The 19390-nt window shown below is 40.4% G+C and overlaps 1 protein-coding gene across 2 annotated transcripts in view; it reads left to right on the top strand.

Annotated features, from left to right (window-relative positions):
* The first annotated feature begins 1625 nt into the window (after positions 1 to 1625).
* Positions 1626 to 19390, top strand: part of sacs (sacsin molecular chaperone) — a 107316-nt gene continuing 89551 nt past the window's right edge. For both annotated transcript variants that reach the window (XM_087988175.1, XM_087988174.1), the window contains exon 1: positions 1626 to 1807. The gene's annotated coding sequence lies outside the window, so the exon portion shown is untranslated. The remainder of the gene's footprint in view (positions 1808 to 19390) is intronic.

Here is a 19390-nt window from a genome sequence, read left to right as displayed (position 1 = left end):
CTATCGGAAAGATGTTGTGAAACTTGAAAGGGTTCAGAAAAGATTTACAAGGGTTTTGCCAGGGTTGGAGGATTTGAGCTATAGGGAGAGGCTGAACAGACTGGGGCTGTTTTCTCTGGAGCGTCGGAGGCTGAGGGGTGACCTTATAGAGGTTTACAAAATTGTGAGGGGCATGGATAGGGTAAATAGGCAAAGTCTTTTCCCTGGGGTCGGGGAGTCCAGAACTAGAGGGCATAGGTTTAGGGTGAGAGTGGAAAGACATAAAATAGACCTAAGGGGCAACTTTTTCACTGTATGGAATGAGCTGCCAGAGGAAGTGGTGGAGGCTGGTACAATTACAACATTTAAAAGGCATTTGGATAGGTATATGAATAGGAAGGGTTTGGAGGGATATGGGCCAGGTGCCGGCAGGTGGGACTAGATTGGATTGGGATATCTGGTCGGCATGGACGAGTTGGACCGAAGGATCTGTTACTGTGCTGTACGTCTATATGACTCTATGACTATTACAATTTGAAATGTTAACAGGCTGGGAGCCAATAAGGTAGGGTGTTAGTGTGATGATGAGAATTTATGAAAGGGTGCCAGCAGCAAGATTTAGACATACTGGAATTGATAAAGGAAGAAACGTGGTCAACAAAGAAAAGTTCCAGTAATCAAGTTTGGAGGTGGCTCATGAAATAATTGAGACATAATGGAGTTTGATGTGGTTACCTTTGCGTTAGAGGGAAGCAAGTTACCGGCGGAATGACACGGGTCGGAGTCAATGGTGATTTTCTGATTGAGCGGATTGTGTTCTGAGTTGGGGAACTCGGAATAGGCAGGAAGCAAGGTTATAAATTAGAGAACTGGCTCATGAAACAACTATGTGTATTTTTGGAGTAGAGAAAACAAAACACAAGTCAGAGAAGTTGTCCAGCTAAGAACCAATTAATTAATCGTCTTCTGAATGACATGTAAACTTTAGAATTAAGTTTTTCTCCTTAACCTGGAAGACAGTTCCGCCGTTGGAGAAACTTCAGTGAAAGTCACTGTCTTTGAACAGTTGAATAGCAAGCGTAGAAGACTATTCAATATCTCTTATGAACTTAGCCTGGCTCGAGAAAAAGGTAGTTAATACAGCATCTCAAAAATGTAAAGCTGCTTCTTTAATTTCCATCCACCATTTACCAATGGAGGATTTACCGCTTTAAAATGTGAATCATAGTCATTCAAGACTTAAAGGCCTCTCGGCCCATCACGTCCAAAGTGAAATACGTAACCAATTAGCAGTGGTGATTATAATTCACTCATACGGCTGGCTGTATCTGTGCACAGTTAAAGTTAGATTTAACTTTTAGATTTCATTGACACGTGTACTCAAGTACGGGAGTACAGTGAAAGTGTCTAGCTATGAGGTATCAGGCGTTTTGACCAATCGGACAGTCAATGAGATATGATCTGAGGTAATAGATTTAATTCTCCCGCGACTTCTGCGATGTTTTTGACTGTACGGCACACAAAGGTCATTCCTGTTGCTTGAAATGAGCTAGACGCCTGCGCAGTGCAGTGTGCTGGAAGAGAGAGAGAGAGAGAGTGGGTATTGTTTGATGCTGCAGCATTGGATGTTTAATGATGTGGTTGCAGCTGAGGCTGCGGCACCCTCAGCATACATTACCTTCTACCGGACTATGTTCGGTTTCAGCGTGGGGATCCCCTGCCAAACCTGCAGCGGCACCGATCTGTCCTGAAGCAACACTCCACTGTTAAAGACTAAAGGATATTTGAGAATACCTCAAAGACAGAGAGAGAAACTGGGGCAAAAACTGTAAGTACTGCCTTTATTTCCAGAACTGATATTTATGTTTTAGGGTTCTCATTAGCACAGTTTGGAAAATGGATCAGCCCTGAGGAGCAACAATGATCATAGTGCAGTGCTGGCCAGTCCATAGGGACAGGAACCTCAGCGAGCTCCTCTCCTCTGCTTTTTTCCGGCGCCGCAGTCCTTTGTGCATGTTTACATACTGGATTAGTACTCAGGGCTGTACCTCATGGGGGTTTCTCACCCTCTGATGACAGCTCTCGATGCTCAATGCGCAGCAGCCAACTGCAGTCATCTCGATCAAAGCCGTCGATGTGGTGCAGTATGGTCGAGGCATGGAAATAAACGCCATCTGATAGGCGGTGGACCAATGTACGCCAGTTAGTTAGGAAGTCCTGGTTATAAAGGTAACAGGTTAACGTTGCGTTTCTGGACCATAATTAATTATTTTCATCTCGTAATTAAGAATCAAAAACTAAATATAACATGTCAACTTATCGTGGAGAGGGTTTGGTCTTGCCTGATGGCAACTCAAATATTTGAACCAATTACAGTAATTGAATTAATCTTTGCTAGGATAGATATTTTAATGAATATTTTAACTCCAAATGGCATTGACCTTCGTCGTTCTAAAGAACCTGTATGTTTTTCTAATAAGTAGAAATAAGGAATTACGTTGAAGATTAAAACTTCCACTGACTTTTCCAATATCAGTTTCATTATTCGAGTCTGGGGAATTTATTTCACTGGCTGTTGAAATATTGTCTTCGGATCTATGTTGTTAATTGTTGCAAAAACAAAATTCTAATGCTTTCTGCACAAATATGACATTTTGTTATTCAACGATGGTTATTCGGCAGTGCAATTAACATTGAAGCTGTTTCCTGAATTAAGTCACCGGTTTGGAATTACAGTGCCTGCTGTTGCTTCAAATGCCAGGAGATTTGAAGGTTGTTTTGCTTGTAAACTTGAACTCAGAGTCAAATTAGAGAAGCAAAGAATACCCACCTGGTGCAGCGAAGTGAAGACTTTAGGCAGTCAGTCAATAACTTTGCAAACGAAAAGCAGCACTTTCGGTGAAATAGGTATAATTTTGAGAAGGAGGGCTTTAAGTTCTGAAACATTTTATCATAATGATTACATGGAATGCAGTTGTATGCTTTGCTTTGTGTGGTTCTTATTTCTTATTGAAGGGAATAAAAAGGCCTAGTTGCCGCAATGTATATCATAAGTTTCCAATCAATTTTACAAAGTGCATTGTCAGAGAGATCTATAGCACAAGAAAAGGCCCTTTGGCCCATTGCACCCATGCCATTCAAAAATAATCACCAGACTATTCTAATCCCATTTTCCTGCACCTGGTGCACAGCCTTGTAAGCCTTTGCATTGCATGTGCACATGTAAATACTACTTAAATGTTATGAGGACTTCTGTCATTATCACCCTCAGAAGCAGTTAGTTCCAGATTCCAACCACCTTTTTCCTCATATTTCCTCTAATCTGTGCTTACTGTAATTCCATGCCCCCTGTCACTGATCTCTCCATAATGGGGACAAGTCCCTTCCTCTCTATCCTGTCTATGCCCCTCATAAATGTATCCATTCTCAATCATGTTCCCTGAACTTAAGGAAAACAACTGCAGTCTGTTAAAACTCTCTTCAGAACTGAAACTTCCCAGGCAACATCCTGGTGAATCGCCTCTGCACCCTCTCCAATGCTATCACATCCCTCCTGTAATGTGAATTTGAGAGCTGTACACAATACTCTAGCTATGCCCTAACCAATGTTTTATACAGTAACCTCCTTGCTGGAAACTCTGTCCCTCGACTAACAAAGGCAAGTATCCTATATGCTTCTTAACCACTTTATCCACTTGTCATGCTACCTTAAAGGACCAATGTACATGCGTACCAAGATTCCTTTGATCCTCAATGTTTCCCAGTATCCTACCTTACATCCTGTATGCCCTAGCCTTGTTTTTCCTAAAGAAATGTACCCCCAGTTACATTAATCAACTTTTCTAGACATGTTATGATACACCTGGTAAGACTTGAACTTCTAGCCCAGAGATGGGGACACGAGAATACTGTTCTGCAAGACTTCTCAGAATTTGGGGTTAACATGAAAGCAAGTGATGCTGAATAGTGTGAGGATTGAACCAACAACCTTGGTAGTTACACTCCAACCGTGGAGCTAAAGACCTAAAGAGACGTAGGCTACCCTTGCAAGAAAATGAGGTGCTAGTTTTCTGAAAACATCGACATGGGTAAACATTAGCAAGACATTCTAATGGGAAAACGTGATTGGCTTGTCATTTGATATCGCTACTGGTTGCGACTTGGAGTAAACTCACAGAAATAATATTCGTTAACTGTGCTTTTTGCACAGATGGCATTAGAATTTGCATTAAATTCAGAACTCACATTAAATTGACATTGTGAAAAATGTCAATATTATAGAGGAGGAGGTGCTGCAAGTCGTAAAATGCTTAAGGTGGATAATTCCCCAGGGCTTGATCACGTGTCCCTAAAGCCCTGTGGGAAGCTAGGGAAGTGATTGCTGGGCCCCTTGCTGAGCTACTTGTATCATGGATAGCCACAGGCGAGGTGCCAGAAGACTGGAGGTTGGCTAATGTGGTGCCACTATTTAAGAAAGGTGGTAAGGACAAGCTGGAGAACTGGAGACCTGTGAGTCTGATGTCAGTGGTGGGCAAATTGTTGGCGGGAATCCTGAGGGACAGGATTTACATGTATTTGGAAAGGCAAGGACTGATTAGGGATAGTCAACATGGCTTTGTGCATGAGAAATTGTGTCTCACAAACTTGATTGAGTTTTTTGGAGAAGTAATGAAGAGAATTGATGATGGCAGAGCAGTGGATGTAATCTTTATGGACTTCAGTAACATGTTCGATAAGGTTCCTCATGGTAGACTAGTTAGCAAGATTAGATCACATGGAATACAGGGAGAACTAGCCATTTGGATACAGAACTAGCTTAAAGTTAGAAGACAGAGGGTGGTGCCGGAGGGTTGCTTTTCAGACTGGAGGCCTGTGACCAGTGGAGTGCCACAAGGATCGGTGTTGGTCCACTGCTTTTTGTCATTTACACAAATGATTTGGATGTGAACATAGGAGGTATGGTTCGTAAGTTTACAGTCAGTTTGGAAGTGTAGTGGATAGCGAAGAAGATTACCTCAGAGTGCAATGGGACCTTCATCAGATGGGCCAATGGGCCAAAGAGTGGAGTTTAATTAGATAAATGTGAGGTGCTGCATTTTGGAAAGGCCAATCAGGACAGGACTTATATACTTAATGGTAAGATTCTGGACAGTGTTACTGAACAAAGGGAACTTGGAGCGCAGGAACATATTTACTTGAAAGTGGAGTCTTAGGTGGATAGGATAGTGAAGAAGGCATTTGGTATGCTTGCCTTTATTAGTCGTTGCATTGAGAATAGAGTTTATGTTGCAGTTGTAGAGGACACTGGTTAGGCCACTTACGGAATACTGCATGCAATTCTGGTCTCCCTGCTACAGGAGGAATGTTGTAAAACTTGAAAGGGTTCAGAAAAGGATGTTGCCAGGTTTGGAGGGTTAGAAATATAGGGAGAGGGGAATAGGCTGGGGCTATTTTCCCTGGAGCATCAGAGGCTGAGGGGGTGACCTTATAGAGGTTTATAAAATCATGAGGGGCATGGGTAGGGTAAATAAACAAGATATTTCCCTGGCATTTCCAAAACTAGAGGGCATAAGTTTAAAGTGAGAGGGGAAAGATTAAAATGGTTCCTAAGGGGCAACGTTTTCATGCAGCAGGTGGTGTGTGTATGGAATGAGCTGCCAGAGGAAATGGTGGAGGCTGGTGCAATTAAACATTTAAAAGGCATCTGGATGGGTATATAAATAGGAAGGGTTTGAGGGATATGGGCCAAATGCTGGCAAATTGGACAAGATTAATTTAGGATAAATCGTCAGCATGGATGAGTTGGACCGAAGGGTCTGGTTCCATGCTGTACTGCTTTGTGACTCTATGTCGTTATAACTCTAATGATTGGGGATAGCCAGATAAATGAAAGAAATACTTTGGATGTACATGCGCAGAGAGTACTTTGGGTAAAATGCGCCTATCTTCCCTTTATCGCAATTGTTGGTGGCAGCCCACCACGACTTCTGCTGACAGAATCCAATCAGGTTTCTGCTGATTCTAAAGTGCATCAGGTATGTCTCCAACACATGAACAAGTGTTGTGCTGTTACACTTGTATAGTTGAACAAGCAAAAGGAGACTCTGCAATTACTCCAGCTTCCATATTGGATAATATAAATTATTTCAGAAGAAAAGTTAAGCTGTTGTTCTTGTTAACTATTGGAGTCAAGTCAGATGTAGCCATTTAAACAATAATCACCAGAAGCCAGTATCTATCATGCAGATGGCCATGCAATGGACGAAACCTTGCAGGTGGAATGAGAATTTATAAAGTTTATGCGTATATGGTAGTCTTAACCTCTATTATTCTTGGCTGTCTCATCACTAGCCTGTTCCTATTGACTTCATCCCTTTCCATGGCAACTGTCTGATGCTAAACCTGTACTTTTCAGGCCCTGGTTTCAGAATTGGTTCCATGCTGAGCTTCTGACCACATTTCTGCACTCACATGAAGAATACCTGACAGCTTCTGCCTGAGCTCATCTATAGTTGAATTACTCATGTATACCTTTGTTTGCTCTACACTTGACTATTCTAATGCACTCCAGGGTTGTCTTCCATCTTCCTCTCTCCATTAACTGAAGGTAGATAAAAATAAGCCGATGTCTTATGTCACCAAGATTTGTTCACCTGTCATCACTAACTCTCCTGACCTACATTGATTTCTGGTCTGACGATAACTTGATTTTAAAATTTTCACCCTTGTTTACAAATTCGTCCATGGCCTTGCCCCTTCAATGCAAGACTCTTGAACATCCCCGATTTTATTTGTGCCATTATTACCCGCTATGTGTCCAACTGCTGAGGCCAAATGCTCTGGAAACTGCTCACTAAATTTCTCTACCACTCATTTTTCTTTCAAGGAGCTCCTTAAGACTTACTTAGAGTCATAGAGTCATAGAATCATTATGCTGAACATAATCCCAAACTAAACCAGCTCCACCTGTTTGCTTCTGGCCCATAACCTTCCAAACCTTTCCTATTCATGTATCTATCCAAATTTCTCTTAGACGTTGTATTGTACCCACATTCACCACTTTCTCAGCAAGTTCATGAACCACCCTCTGTATAAAACCTTCGCCTCTTATGTCTTTTTTAAACTCTCTCCTCTCACTTTAAAAAGATGCCTCCTAGTCTTGAAATCCCCCATCTTAGGGAAAAGACAACAGCCATTAACTCTATCTATACCTCTCATTATTTTATAAACTTCTATCAGATCGCCTCTCAATCTCCGAAGCTCCAATGAAAGAAGTCCCAGCCTATCCAGCCTTTCTTTATGACTCAAACCTTCCATACCTGACAACATCCTGGTAGATCTCTTCTGAACCCTCTCCAGCTGGATAATATTCTTTCTATAACTTCCTATTACTACTTTGAGAGCTTTGAACTTTGGTCTTAATACGTTGTTAAGGGGTTTGTGCATAATTGTGGCTGGTAACACTTATTGTGAAATTCTTTGACATACTTAAGGTTGTATATTAATATATGTTATTGTTGTTAAGTGAAACATTTGAATGTGGGCGTCTTTGGCACAAGTCACACTGGCTTCCCTTCTCAGGCCAGAACTAAAATTATAATCCAAATGCAATTACATCCTTACACCCTGACTGGCATCCTGAAAGAAAGACCTCAGTCGCATCAGGGAGATAGGTGCAATTGTTACTTGCTCAGGGAAACGGGTTAAAATTGAAGACTGGAAAAAGCAGGGTAAATAAATGTAAACTGGTTAGATATTCGAGAGCTATAGGGCAGAGTCTAAAATTTAGGACAAGACTCTACAGGGGAAGGGTCTGTAGGGAAGCAAGCCTACGTACGATGTTTGGAACTCTCGTCTACAAACAGCAATGGATACTGGATCAGTTGTTAATTTTAAATCTGAAATAGATGTATTTTGTTAAGCAAAGCTGTTTAGAGATATAGTCCAAAGGCAGGTATATGGAGTGAGGCCACAGATCAACCATGATCTCATTGAAGGGCGAAACAGGTTTGAGATGCTGAATGGCCACCTTTTGTGCCTATGTACCTAAGACAATATGATCCATTGAAAATTTTCTTTTTAATAGTCCACCGCTGGTTTCTGTCAGGTGGCTAAGTTGAAAGTTGTCCCTATAATGTCTGCACCTAAATGTCTTGCTGATATGTATTTCTATATATGATCTCATCTCCAAGACAGAGGATTTTTCTTACTCACTAGAATGCACTCACTCATTTTTAATGCGTGTTCTTCGAAATTCTATAGCAAACATTTAAAATTCTCTCTATTCTTATCATTCATCTCCTTTTCTGCTTGATAATATATTTCTGTACATGACCTTCATTTCCACATGAAGACAGGAGAGTCAGTTTTCATTTTCAAAGACTGAGACATTCACTTCCCACATGGTAACTCGAGGCAAAGAAGGACAATTGGACCATTTGAATCCATCCTTCCACAATCAGAACCCAACCGAGTTTCACTTACATCCAGCTGTTTTGTATAAATGGGCCCAGACCACTGGATTGGATCACCATTCCCAACAGTCTTTTCAATCATCGCACCATTCTTTCCGCAAGAAGTAGTTCCTTTTGCATGTTGCTTGTGAGAATTGCTATACCTCAGTTGGTACTGACCCTTCCTCTGAACCAGAAGGTTTGGGTTGCTGATCCATTCAAGAACTTAAGAATAAATGTTAAAGCTGATATTCAAATGCAGTCCTCGAAGTTGCGAATCTGTTGGAAGTGCCATTTTTTGGATGAAATTTTAAATCCTCTCAGGCAGTTACGAAAATTTTCAGGGAACCATCCTTGCTGTCCTGTCTAATATCAAGCTGAAAGAAGGTCTAATTAACTTATGGTTGTTGACAATTAAAATCATCCAGAGTTTGGAAAATTAGAAAATACTGCAGATACTGGAAATCTGAAACAGAAACTGGGGATTCTGGAGAGATGCAGCAGGTCTGGCAACATCGGTGGAGAGAGAAACAGAATTAGCATATGGTGTCCAGAATAATTCTTGTTCAGAACTGAAGAGTTGTGAAAAATTTTTTTTTAGATACTTTTGACAGAGGTAGATGAGGAGCAAGGGGCAGGTGGTGAAGAGGTTCAATGTAAAGGTCAAAGGGGTTATTGATGGTGGTGAATGAAAAAGAGAATTAAAATGGATGGAAATTAAGATGTGACTGGGAAAGAATGGGCCCTCTCTACTAATAGCAAAGTAAGTATAAGAGAAATAGATGTCATGTGGTCAGTTTCTGAAGTTATGGAATTCAAAATTGCAACCTAAAGGCAGTAAAGTGCCTGTGTAGAAAATGAGGTGCTGTACTGCGCATCATTGGAGCATTGTAGCAAGCCCAGCACAGAAATGTTGGCATGGGAGCAAACATTTGCTTTTAGTAAACCTATTTGGCTAATCAAACTGCTCAGAGATACTATTGCACACCTCTGGAGTAGGTGGGATTTGAACAAGGGGAGGGACATTACCAATACACCAAGCAAGATGGATTCTGGAAACAGCAGGCAGCTGGGAGGTCAGGGTTGTTCCTATGGACAGAGCAGACATATTCTGGGAAGTAGTCACCTGGATTGCATTTGGCATCACCAGTGTGGATTGTGAGCAGCAAATGCAGTAGACTGTGTGTGAGTAGTCACTGGCAGCAACACAGTCTCCTTTACACACTTTAGCTTGGTCTATTTATTGCTCTAGGTTGTGTGGATATTCCACTATTATTACAAATCCCTGCTTCCTTTTCATGCTTCTGCTGTTCCTCTTTCAAGTGCTGTTGTTGGCAGATCAAGATCGGCTTCTCTTAGAGTCACAAAGTCATAGAGATGTACTGCACGGAAACAGACCCTTCGGTCCAACTTGTTCATGCTGACCAGATATCCCAACCCAATCTAGTCCCACCTGACAGTACCCGGCCCATATCCCTCCAAACCCTTCCTATTCATATACCCATCCAAATGCCTTTTAAATTTTGCAATTGTACTAACCTCCACCAATTCCTCTGGCAGCTCATTCCACCCTCTGCATGAAAAAGGTCCCCCTTAGGTCTCTTTTATATCTTTCTCCTCTCAACATAAACCTATGCCCTCTAATTCTGGACGCCCTCACCCCAGGGAAAAGACTTTGTCTATTTATCCTATCCATGCCTCTCATGATTTTATAAAACTCCATAAGGTCACCCCTCAGCCTCAGTCGTTGCAGGGAAAACAGCCCCAGCCTGTTCAGCCTATCCCTATAGCTCAAATCCTCCAACTCTGGCAACATCCTTGTAAATCTTTTCTGTACCCTTTCAAGTTTTACAACATCTTTCCGATAGGAAGGAGACCAGAATTGCATGCAATATTCCAACAGTGGCCTAACCAATGTCCTGTACAGCCACAACATGACCTCCCAATTCCTGTACTCAATACTCTGACCAAATGCCTTCTTCACTATCCTATCTACCTGGGATCTTCTGGATAACTGCCATTCCAAATCAGCAAGCTTCTTGTAAGGAAAATAGTTAATGTTGATATCTCAACAATTCTGTGTTAATGAGGCTCAGCCACAAAAATAACCCATTGCTTGTGGTGGCTTCAAATCATAAACTTTCCATTTTCGCAACCAGCAGGTGAAGAGATAAGAGATTCTTTCTGAGAAAACTCATTTTTTTGCGAAAGCAATTAATGAATTTGCCAAAGTAATTCCAAAGTCTAAGACTTCTAGCTCAGGTCTTCAAACTCCACAGTTCATCCCTCTTCTAATGCTCTGAAGTCCCTGGACTTGACTGGTGTTCCTGAACCCCATGTTTTTTTCTCTCAGCGTGCTTAAATGGCATCCCTCTGCAGCATTTTGCTTCTTTTTTTGCTGTGTGTTCTCGACTTTATAAAAGATAAAATAAAGTTTATGTATAAAGGAATGTAAGCACACAATAATAATACTCATGGTCACTGGCGTATAGTTCTTATAGAAAAATGACCAAAATTCCAGAATTCAGACTTAAAGAGTGAGCAACTGTATTCTACCTTCACCATGAATTAGAAATTCTGACAAGATATTGTAGCTCCGACAATACTAATTTTTGCTAAATTCCTCGGATGCTGTTTGAGTGTGATGACACATCCAGAAGTGAATTTGGCGATGGGACTCATTTCTGTCTGGAACCAAATCAGAGAAGTTACGTGCACAATGTATCTGTATTAAGATAGAATAATAGAGTACCAGAAAGGCTTTTAAAAAATCTTTATATATATTTGGAGAAGGATTTGCCTCACATTAAAATTTTGCAAACCTGATTTTGAATTTACAATACACATTGTAAATTTAATTTAATTCTATTGTTAACTTTACTATGTTAAAGCAATTAAAGAAGGAATTCTGTACATTTTCAGTCCAGTAGCAGGAAAGAATTAAACTGATTTTACTTGGAATGTAAGGCATATGAGTATAAACAGGAGAAAGAGAGAGAGGAGCTCATGACAGTATGGTGGCATAGTGGTTAGCACTGCTGCCTCTCACTGCTAGGGACCTGGGTTTGTTTCCAGCCTTGGGTGACTGTTTGTGTCAATTTTGCACATTCTCCCTGTGTCTGCATGGGCTTCCTTCCACAGTGCAGGTTAAATGGATTGGCCATACTAATTTGCCCCGGGATATGCAGGTTAGGTGGATTAATCATAGCTATTGCGAGGTTATGGGGATAGGTAGGTTTGGGTAAGATGCTGTGTGGAGGATTGGTACAGACCTGATGGGCTGAATGGACATTTAATGCACTGTAGGGATCCTATGATACCATGAAAAACTGTTGTATACAAAATTTAAAATAACGGCAGAAATCACAGCTCAGCAAATTAAAAAATGTCACTTCCTTTGTATTTACTTTCAGAGGTACTGCACTTATTTTTGTTAGACTTTTTTTTACCATTTGAATAATTGAGTGCATTGTGGTATATTCTCTCATCCTATCATCAAGATTACCATGTTCTAATGATGAAGATGTTATAATGTTGAAGGTTATTGGCAGGATCGTTGAGGGTTCAGAAACTCAATCCATGGCTAAATGAGCAGACAGAGCTGCACTTTAGCTGCATATATGTCTAATTAATTTATGTTTCACAAGTGACCTCAGGCAGAAGTGATGTACAGTATCAAATGCACATTGAAGTGTAATTCTCCAGTGGGACTAGGCTATTACATCATTGCTGCACACCACTGTCTACCATTCAAACCCTATTTGCAAAAGCCTGCTTTTGCTTTCTTCTAACAATTCAACAAGAAATAATTTTCCTCATTTCGATTAGAAAAATAGGCTTTTACCTCAGTTATTAGATAATGGTAAAAACTGGAACTTCGGTCAATGTAAACCCTTACCTCTTCCCGCTGAAACCACTCACATACTTCTTGTTAGCTTCTGCCACTTAGACTGTAACAACTCATTAGTAATCTGGTCCTGCAGCTACCTTGTAGCATCTTTCAATGTTGCACGAAAAGGTACTTTGAGCTATCTGGATAACTTTGCCTTAGGCTGTCAGTACTGAGAAACTCAGTACTGACAGCCTAAGGCAAAGTTATCCAGATAGCTGAATTTGGGAAACATAAACATGGAGAATATCATAAAATGGACAATACACTCCCCTTATGTTCTTTTGACTGGACCAATTGGCCCAGTTTATACGCTGGTATGCCAAAAACTGGTAGTCCCCAGCAATACAGATACCAGTCTTCAACCGATTTGATTAATTCCCCGTGAAATCAAGAAACAATTGGAGGCACTGGATAATGTAAAGTCAATGGGCCCTGACAGCATTCCGGCAACAGTACTGAAGACTCATGTTCCAGAACTTGTCAGTCTTCTAGACATGCCCTTCCTGTACATTTACAACACTGGCATCTATCCAACAGTGTGGAAAATTGTCCAGCTTTGTCTTGGACAAAAAAAGTAGCACAATCCAACCTGACAAATACTGCCCCATCAGTCAACTCTCGATTATTAGTGATGGAAGGTGTCATTAACAGTGCTATCAAGCAGCACCTGCTCAGCAATAACCTGCTCACTGGCACCAAATTTAGATTCTGCCAGGGCCAATCAGCTTTTGATCTCATTACAGCTTTGGTTCAAACATGGACAAAACAGCTGAATTCTGGAGAGTGACAGCCCTTGACATCAAGACCACATTCGACCAAGGTGGCATCAAGGAACTCTCGGAATTAACAGCAATCAGGGAACAAACTCTCTGCTGGCTGGAGTCATAGCTTGGTTGTGATTGTTGGAGGTCAGTCATCTCAGTTCTACAATGTCTTTGCAGGGGGTCCTCGGGGTAGTGTCCTAGGCCCAGCCATGACCTTCCCTCCATCATAAAGTCATAAGTGGGGATATTCACCGATGTTGTAAATTATATTCAGCCCCATTTGTGACTCCTCAGATGCTGAAGCAGTCCCTGTTTCAATGCAACAAGATATGGACGATATCCAGGCTTGGGCTGACAAGTAGCAAGGAACATTTACTCCACACAAATACCAGGCAATGACTATTTTCAATAAGAGACAATCTAATCCCCAAACCCTTCACTTTCAATGGTGTTACCATCACTGAGTTCCCCAATGTCAACATTAAAGGAGTTGCCCTTGACCAGAAACTCAACTGGACTCGCCACTTAAATACAGTGTCTACAAGAGCAGGTCAGAAGTTAGGAATACTGTAGCGATTAGTTCACGTCCTGACTCTCCAAAGCCTGTCCACCATCTAAAAATGCACAAGGCAGAAGTGTGATGGAATACTCCCCATACTCAAGAAGCTTGACACCATTCAGGACAAAGCAGCCTGCTTTATTGGCACCATATCCACAAACATCCACTCCGTCCACCACAGATGCTCAGTAGCAGCGGTATGCACTGTCTACAAGATGCACTGGAGAAATTCACCAAAGATTCTCAGGCAACATCTTCCAAACCAATGACCATTCCACCTTGAAGAACAAGCGCAGCAGATATATGGGAATACCATGACCTCAAGTTCCCCTCCAAGTCAGTAGCCATCCTGACTTGGAAATACATTATCGTTCCTTCACTGTTACTGGGTAAAAATCGTGGAATTCCCTTCCTAAGGGCTGTGTGGGCCAACCTACTGCACATGGACTGCAGCGGCTCATGAAGGCAGCTCACCACCACCTTCTCAAGGGCAATTAGGAACAGACAATAAATACTGGCCAACTAGCGACACCCTTGTCCCATGAGTGATTTTAAAAAAAAAGCAAAAATCTTGGATCACTGAGATGAATCCATTTACAAAACAACAGCCTTTGGCTTTAGTCATTGTAACATGTTGTTTCTTGATGAATTGATTATTCAAAGCGACAGCAGACTTTGTATTTGGCAGCTTGTAACTCTAGTCAGCTTATCTGTGCTATTGCAGTTTCATGTAAATAGGTCAGTACTGTAGTTACAAAGAACACTCTTTAATATAAATCACTCCTTTTATGTCTCCTCATCTTATTTTCTGTGAAGAGGAGTGGTGACTTAGGGAAATTGTATCGAAATACATAGGTCATCACATGTGCATGCTGCCATTTGAGGTGAAAATGCTGAATGAGTCTTTCTCCTCTGTAAAGAACAAAAGGTTTGCCAACCACAATTTCATGAAAACAATACCACTTTTGTCATCTACTTTTCTGTGTAATGCGGAATAAGTAAATTGATGCATTGTACTGTGACTTGTTTTCTGTTCATTCAAATGTTTTACAGAAAATAAATTTGCTTTTTAGTTTACTGATCTGACTTTTTTGATAGCTTAGTAATGTCATCGTTTATATTAATAATAAACTTATTCGTTTCAATTTGAATAACTCAGCTTTATCCTGAGTTAACGGATTTTCAATAGGATCACATTAGGGTCTATGTAACTTTAGCAAGGTCCCTCATGGCAGACTGATCAAGAAAGTAAGAGCCTATGAGAACCAAGGCAAGTTGGAACATTTGGCTCCAAAATTTTCTGAGAGGCAGGAAGCAGAGAATGATGGTAGAGGAATGTTTCTGTGACTGAAAATCTGGTTGCACTGTGATTCCACAGGGCTTGGTGCTGGGACCCTTGCTGTCTGTGGTGTACATAAATAAATTGGACTTAAATGTAAGGGTTATGGTCGAGACATTTGCAGATTACTTGAAAATAGGCAGGATGGAAATAGTGAGCATGTTAGCCATAAATGTCAGGAATATATCAGTCTGGGGGATATCATTGGACTGATCAGGTTGGCAGAGCAGTGGCAAATGGAATGCAACTGGAAATATGAGAAGAATTGTGTGAGGAGAGGACTAATAAGATAAGGATTACACCATGAATGGTAAGATCCTGGGAAGTACTGATGATCAGAGGGAACTTGGCGTCCGTAGATTACTGAAAAGTGATTACTAAAAGTGGATAAGGTGATTCAGAACGAAATGGGATACTAGCCTTTATTGGCAGAATACAAGAGTAAGGTGGTTATGCTGGAACTGTATGAAACACTGATTTGGTCACAACTGGAGTAGTGTTGTGCAGTCCTGTCACCACATTATAGGAAGAATTTGATTGCATTAGAGAGGGTGCAGCTGAAATATACTGGGAGGGTCTGAGCTATGAGCAAGAATTGGGTTGTTTTCCTTGAAACAGTGTACTTTGAAAAGTCATGAGGTGGAGGTGCCAGTGTTGGACTGGGGTGGACAAAGTTAAAAATCACACAACACCAGGTTATACTCCAACAGGTTTATTTGGAAGTACTAGCTTTCGGAGCACTGCTTCTTCATCAGATGGTTGTGATGAAGGAGCAGTGCTTCGAAAGCTAGTGCTTCCAAATAAACCTGTTGGACTATAACCTGGTGTTGTGTGATTTTTTTTTTGCTTTGAAAAGGGACTTGATAGAGGTATATAAGTTTGTGAGGTACATAGATAGGATGGATAGAAAGGCACTTTCCTATTAGTAGAGAGATTGATAACCAGGGGACTTAGATTTAAGCTAAAAGTTGGAAGTATAACAGGAGAGTTGATGTGAAATTTTTTAACTCAGGGGGAACTTCTGGAGTTTGCTTGGCAATAAACTTATGTAGTTTCATTCTTAGCGACCAAAGTGAGGCATGGATTGTTTCACTGAGAAGAAGGTACAAGGTATTGACACTTTGAGACAATGAAATCTATCTCTGGGTTTGCAATGGCTTGACTGAACCAGAAAGGTGCTGATGGTACCAAGTTGTAAACAGTTGTGCTATAAACTATTCATTTACCTCGAGGATTAAAAGTGAGCTGGGATTAAGAATATTTAGTTAGCATTTCTATTTTGTTACAATGTCAATGTAAATCATCCTGTCACATGGAAAAAAGCATTGGAAATCATTTTTGAAACATTACATGCTTCTGCATAAATCACAGACATGTATTCTGTGTGGTTAGCACAGAGAAATGGCTGCTACCTCCTACAGCCAGTACAAGAAAGGGATGGTGTCTCGTGGAAGAGATATATCCTTCACTCTTCTATGAATAAAGTAACTTTGTTCTGGCATGACTAAGGAACAGAAAATCATCAGAACATGCTTTATTGCTGGTGGTAGATTTAAGAAACTCTCCAAAACCTGTGGAAGGCATTTGAAGACTGAGTGAAACAGAGAGTTAGGGATCATTGGAAGTTGGAAGTAACTGTGTACAGTTTGTTCTAAGGAATATAATTTTGTGGAGAGTGTGATGTGTGACAATTATAAAAGTGAGTGATTGTTTTCGGTGGTTTAAAGAATCAATAGCCAACTGTTATGACTGAAATTGGAGAGTGCTATGGTCCCACTACTCCATGAGTTGCAGCATAACATGAAAAATATTTTGCTTAAATCTTGATAAGACCACTTGTATGCTTTCTCATTGAGGAGACTTAGAATAACAAGATCCATTAGCCAGGTTTCTTTAATAAAAAGAATTTACTCAATTTATTGATTTATAATCAAAACCATTTTCAAGGAAGATGCAGAATTGGTCAACTCACAGTTTTAAAATGAAGATATTGAATAACTCTATTGAGGCTGGTAACCCATTACCAACTCACGCTTTATTTACACATACGCAGAACGTGGACTCTGACCAGCTAGCTCAGAGCCAGTCCCCAGATTGAGGAGAATCTCTGAGACTCCTCTTTATATCTGTCAGCCAGGGCTCCCTGCTTGGCCTAGGTTAACAACCCCAACCATACTCAATGAGATCCACCTGGCCCTCGTTCCACAAACACAAATGCAAATATTTCAGATAAAGGGAAAATAGACTTTATTCTGCAAATATTGAGTTTAAACAGAAAAACAAAATTCTGGTCAATGGCAGTTATATTTGAAGGAAAAAGAAAAAGAAGAATAAGGCATAGAATGTTCTGGAGTTTGTCAATCTGATGTTCTTACATATGTGGCCAAGTCACTAATCACACACAGTTGTCTCTGTCGTCTTGGCAGACACAGCTTGTTCAGCGAACACAATATTGAGAAGTTTTCTTCAGTCACTTAGAGAAGATTGATCCTGATCTCTTAGCTAAGGTTTTAGAATCAGGAGATATTAACTGAGTTACTGGTTCTCTGGGAGCCTTTCTCCAACTGAAAAACTCAAACACAAGCTCCAAGCCTGCAAGCATACCTTAAACAGAATAGCCACAAAACCAAGTCATAGTGACTTCATGCAATTATTTAAAGTCACATAATTTCTAAAAAGTCTTGCTTTAAAAAAACATTTCAGAGTCTCAAGGCTTTTCAGGGACATCTTTTGCAAATCTAGCCTGTGTTCAAACACATTTTGAAATAGATCAATTTTGCAAGTCCTTCAAATCTCAAGTCCACAAATATTATTAAGTATGAAACATTTTCACAACACTACAAAAACAATTGTTTAGCTAATAGTGCTTTCAGTCATTTGCCACAGTAAATGTTTTAAAGTGTGAAATTTTACCATGTAATTCTTTCAGTTAATAGCAGACAGTATTTTTTTTAAAAAGTTTATCAATACCTATGGAGATTGTAATAAAGTATGTGATGTGTTTATTGGATGTAAAATGTTTTGGGGGATGTGCCGTGGTTGTGAAAGATGCTAATAAATGCAAGTCTTTCTTTTAGGTTATGAATGTAAGTACTTGTGATTGAATAACTTCTGAGTTTTTGTGCTTCATGTTAGCAAGTACTCCAAGTCAGTTAGAGTGCAGGTTAACTACAAAATGAAGCTCACTTTATTCTGCTTTTTCAGTTCTAATCACAGAAGGACACACCATACTACTGCACAAGTTGTCTTCCATTTCCCATCCAGGCCTTGTTCATACTGCTTCAGCTGATATCTCAAAATGAACTATACACTGTTTAGATGGACTCATTGGTCCAATTGGCTTGTTTTTGCGCGATGTAGTCTGTGCAGAACTTACGTTGAAATCGCCCAAATTTTTTTTCATACATTTCTAGCCAACAGAGGACAGTTTCGTACTATCAGTTTGTTCTAACTTTCAACGACTTTCATCAGACAAAAGTCCTATTATTCTACCCCATTGCATCACTGGCTTCACTCATTTTAGCCACCATATGCTTTAGAGCTTAAGTGTTCAAAGACTAATATTCATGCATACAGTTATGCAGCAACCTCCACAATTATTTAACAATGATTTTACTACCATTGTTATAATTTCTGAAAGAATGTCCTTGTGTTTAACGTTTAAACTAACTTCAGAATAATGATGGCACATGACCATTACCACTGAGATTGTGCAAATAATAACCCCAGTTGTATAATCTGTTATTTATCAGCCAGGCACATTATCTTACAAAAACACAATGTAGGCATGGGCATGTCTTTAGGATGTTAAAGTCATTCAGAAAACAGAAATTGCAACATTTTGAGGCTTTTCAAGTTGAGCTAAAGTAATGTCAATAGAAAATGACTACCATCAATATTTACAAAATCATGAAGGGTATAGACAGGGTGGATAGAGATGAGCTTTTTCCCAGGGTGAAGGATTCAATAACAAGAGGTCATGCTTTCAAGGTGAGAGGTGGAAAGTTTAAGGGGGATAAACGCGGCAAGTACTTCACACAGAGGGTGGTGGGTGTTTGGAACGCGTTGCCAGCAGAGGTGGAAGAGGCAGGCACGGTAGATTCATTTAAGATGCGTCTGGACAGATGCATGAGTAGGTGGGGAGCAGAGGGATACAGATGCTTAGGAATTGACCGACAGGTTTAGACAGTACATTTGGATCGGCTCAGGCTTGGAGGGCCGAAGGGCCTATTCCTGGGCTGTAAATTTTCTTTGTTCTTGTTCTTTGAAATTAATCTTGTATTTGTCCTCATTTCCAGTTCACTATGGTCTAATGCAGTTGCTTTGTGCAATACCTGAGCTAAATATTTAAGGTGCCACATGGTATTTTAGAGGTGGGATTTCCTCAGACCCCCTTTCACTGTA

Source organism: Chiloscyllium plagiosum, unplaced genomic scaffold (assembly GCF_037043375.1).
Source record: "Chiloscyllium plagiosum isolate Xiang-an unplaced genomic scaffold, Cpla_swu_hap1 HiC_scaffold_6, whole genome shotgun sequence".
NCBI classification, from domain to species: Eukaryota; Metazoa; Chordata; class Chondrichthyes; order Orectolobiformes; family Hemiscylliidae; genus Chiloscyllium; species Chiloscyllium plagiosum.
This window is presented reverse-complemented; position numbering and strand designations above follow the sequence as displayed.